This window comes from Pinus tabuliformis, chromosome 8 (assembly GCF_031772625.1).
Source record: "Pinus tabuliformis cultivar Carrire ecotype Pingquan chromosome 8, CPIR1, whole genome shotgun sequence".
Taxonomy (NCBI): Eukaryota; Viridiplantae; Streptophyta; class Pinopsida; order Pinales; family Pinaceae; genus Pinus; species Pinus tabuliformis.
The window spans coordinates 28,713,007-28,717,604 of NC_142294.1; positions in this window are offsets into that span (position 1 = coordinate 28,713,007).

Consider the following 4,598-nt stretch of genomic DNA (forward strand, 5'->3'; position numbering starts at 1 on the left):
GGAAAGTCCATCAAATGGATGTAAAAACTGCTTTCTTGAATGGAGATCTAAAAGAGAACGTTTTATGTCCCAGCCTGAAGGATTTGTTGTGAAAGGAAATGAACATGTAAAGTATGCAAACTTTTGAAGTCCTTGTATGGCGTCAAACAAGCACCGTGAGCCTGGTATGAAAAACTAACTAAGCATCTTTTGAAACTCAATTTCAAACATTATGATCTTGATGATGCAACTTTATTTATCAAGAAAGTTGGAAAAACAGTTGTATATCTTTTGGTATATGTAGATGATCTTTTGATGACAAGGAACAATGAAAGCTACATTGCATCCATAAAGAAGGAATTCGGGAAAAGTTTTGAAATGACTTATTTGGGCTATGTTCATTACTATCTTGGTATTGAAGTAACCTAACATCCAAAGTCCATATTTCTTTCTCAAAAGAAATACACTGGAGATCTGTTGAACAGGTTTGGCATGATAGAATGCAATCCTCTTACTACTCCAATGGAACAAAACTTAAAGCTCACATCTATTGAATGAAAAGAATTTGAGGATGCAACAAAGTATAGACAGCTTGTAGGAAGTCTCAACTACCTAACTATTACCAAACCAGACATTTTGTTTGCTGTTGGAATCCTCTCTAGGTTTATGCAAAAGCCTTTTGAGGGACGTTGGTCTACTACAAAAAGAGTTCTAAGGTACTTGAAGGGAACTCAAGACTTTGGAATCAAGTATACATAGGTGGATGACTTAAGTTTGATTAGATACTCTGATTCAGACTTCGATGGAGACAAAGAAACTGGGGTATCTACTTCACAATATGCTATGAGTCTTGGATCAGGAGTTGTCTCCTGGAGATCACACAAATAATCAGTTCGAGAAGATTCCACAACAGAAGCAGAATACATGGTAGCAGCTGAAGCAACAAAAGAAATTGTGTGGCTTAGGAAAATTCTTGAAGATTTATAGGTAAAACAAGTACAATCAACTCCACTCATAATTGACAATACCTTTGCAATAAAGTTGGCCAAGAACCCAAAGTTCCATGATCGAACGAAGCACATCAATACCAAATATCATCTGATTCAACATCATGTTGAGGCCAAAACAATCCATCTCCATCATTGTTCCACTAATGAGCAAATTGCCGACATCTTCACCAAAGCAATTGGAAGAAAAAAGCTTGAACGATTCAGAATGATGCTTGGACTCACCAACATCCCTTCAGATTAAAGGGGGGAATGTTGACACCTAATCATCAAGATTGGGCGAATAAATAAAATCAATGTAAATAAATAATAAGAGATATGAACAGTCATCGGGAGATGAAGTGAACAGTCTCCCTCATGTATATAATAAAGACCAACTTGAAAGAATAATATGAATTGATTTGTGTTGAGGAGTTACTGCCTGGTCTGACATCTATGAATGTGTATTGACTCTGGTCATTGGCTAGTGGTTCATTTGACTCATGTTTCATAAGAGCGAGGTTTCCATAAGGGAAAAAGACATATGCTCCTACTAGATACATTTAACCACTCATTAGAAATATTTGGTGCTCTATAGTTTTACAACTCAGTATAGGGTAGATGTTTAGGCATTAGATTTTATAAGTTAGACAATAAAGGTTAAATGTAAACATTTTATAATTTTTTTTATATTGTAATTTTATTTTTATTAATCATAATATACATATCACATTAAAATAAGTGCATTGTTAAGACAATCATTAGGAAGTCACCAATTCAAATCCTTGGGTCTAGCATATATATGTGTGTGTGTTATGTATAAATTAATATCAATTTTACCATATAAATTAAAATAATTATTTTGTAAGCATATTTAAATTTAATTAATAAGCACATAAAAATTCCATACTTACAATATAACTAGATTCCTAACTATGGATATTCAACCCCATTTTACCATGGATATTATTAACTTCCAAATAGGATTTGTTACAATACCATGGCTTATCAAGCCCACATTCCCAAAAACCATAACTCATTTTAAAATCAAAATATTTTATAAATATTTTATTTTAATTTAATTTTATAACATTTATTTAAATCAAAACTTAATACTTAAAATAAACTTAAAATATAACAAGATTCTTAACCATAGATATTCATCCCGATTTTACCATAAATATTATTAACTTGTAAATAGGTTTTGTTAGAATACCAAGGGCCAATATCATTTAACATTTTGGCACTATTTAAAAATCAATCTAATTATTATTATGTATAAACACAATATAAATTTAAAGTTTAACATTTAACATTTTTAATCAACTATTTAAAAATCAATCCAATTATTATTATAATAATAATTAGAAATAAATATAAAAAGAGGTATAATAGGATTAGAAATCAACATCTAAAATCTGGTAGATCCATCCTAGATCAAAAATACCATAGGACAAATACCATGGTAAATAAAAGAGGTATGTTAAATAAATAAACATATAAATAAACGAGAGGTATGGTAAATAAATAAAACCTTTTTATATTTACCCCATAATCCATGAACACTCAAAAAGGAGGTTTTATTTAGTGAAGTCCATGGGACAAAGCCAATGGGATAATTTTTTTTTTTTGTAAACTGAGGTGGAACCCTTTCTATTACCGAATAGAAAATAAAACCTTACATCGTATCAAAATTTTTGAAGACCCGCCCACATGGGGAAACCGGGTAATTAGTCCATCTATAGTTTTTGATTGCCGCCCAAAAGTAAAAGGCCCAAAGCCTTATAATCTTAGCCAGATAGACCAGGCAGTCTTGAGATTTCCTAATACTACTAGTCTGCAGGAAATATATATCTCTATCTATATCATGCAAAAAACTGAAGCTAGAAAGACTATGAGTTTTCCTAAACATATCTCATATCAGACATTGTCCATTGCTGGTTGCTGACTTGCTCCTTTCTCTGCGTCTGGTTGGTCTCCCTTCAGCAGCTGATGAATTGCGTCCATCTTTTCCTCTTGCCTCTCCATAGCCATGCGGATGAAACTTAATTCTCTGCGCATTTCAGGGTTTCCCTGGGCCATCTCCACCATCTCCTTAGCCACTTGCTCTAGAGCCTTTGCCAGCAGTCTCTTCATGACCCAGTATATGTGCAGAGACTGTTTAAACAATGACATTCTTCCCCTGGTATGACCTGGATCATGAAGCAGGAACTCCCAGTCCTCCATTTCACCTTCAGATTGGTCCTGGAGAGACTCCTCCTCCAGGTGCTGCATAATTCTTCTAACTGCTGGGTTGGTGTTGCGCTGATAGGCTCTTTCTGCCCGACGGACTCTCTGATTCACTGTCCTTCTTGCCTTTTTGACAGGATTCGCATCCTGCCTGGAGTTCCTCCCTTCCTCCCTCGTTGACCTACGTTGTCCCCGACCCCTTTTCCTGCTCGAGTCCGCTCCTCTGCCGGTGCCTCTCCCTCGTTTCCTCATGCCATATCGACGAATCGTCCCCTCCTGCGGGGCAGGGTAATCTGTTTCCACCTGCTGCTGCTCGTCGTCAGTTAACCTGTCCTGGGAAAAGAACCGCCTGATCTCCTCGCCTCGGAGCAGCTCCTCCTCAGATTCGTCCTCGACCTCCCAGATCTCCTTTGGTTGGTCTTCATTCATAATTCCTTTACCTTTGCGACTCTGGTTCTCTCCGATTAAGTTATACTGATCCTCCACCTCCCTGGCTTTCTGCCTTGTTTCCATGTTGCTCGCGAATCCGTTGCAGAGAAATCCCTGGTTACCGAAAGCCTTCTGTCTCTCAGCAGCAATGTCCGCACCTCTCCAAATTAGGAAACAACACAATGGCTGAGCTTCCTTCCCAATTTGGGTATTTATCGAATTTCTGTCCTCACCATACGCCGTTAGCTCGAAATTCATTTGCCGCCGGTTACTTTCCGGGGTGATGTTTCCTTTAGCCATCATTCCTTGATTGATACTTGCTGTCAAGAGGTCTGACAGACCGTTCCACCCTCCTCTAAGATCTCGTTCATTTATTGTTTCACCTTGGGTATGATTCTGGGCCGTTCTTCCCATACGCCGCCACTGTACTATCCTGTGTCCTGTGATCATACCTCTTCTCGTCTCCGGTTGATTTCGGCTCATTGTTCGGGACCTCCACGTCCTCTCATTGCGCCAGCTCATTGATCCTTGTGTTTCCGCTTGTGGCTTGGTTATGATCTGCATTAATTATTGCTGCCAGGTCCCTCCACTCCCTGTTCTCGCACACCGCTTTCCACTGCTTATCCACCGTGTGGCCACGACCTCTGCATCCCCAATTTGCCATGAAATCGGCCGCCTGATTGCCTTTTCTTCTAACATGATTTATTATTTTGTACTCAATTCTTTTCAGTAGAACTGCGATTTCCTGGACAATTCCAGCCGTACGCCAGCTGTTTGTGACCTTCTCCCAATCTCGACCATTGCTGAGCTTCTTCAGCGTTTCTACCGCGATCTGAGAGTCACCAGCGATTTCTAAATTGGTGTAACCATTTCTTACAGCGATTCGCAGTCCCTGGTGAAGAGCCCAAAACTCAGCCTCATTGTTTGTCATTTCTCCACCCCAGTCTGCGAATATCCATCTAACCTGCTTGTTAC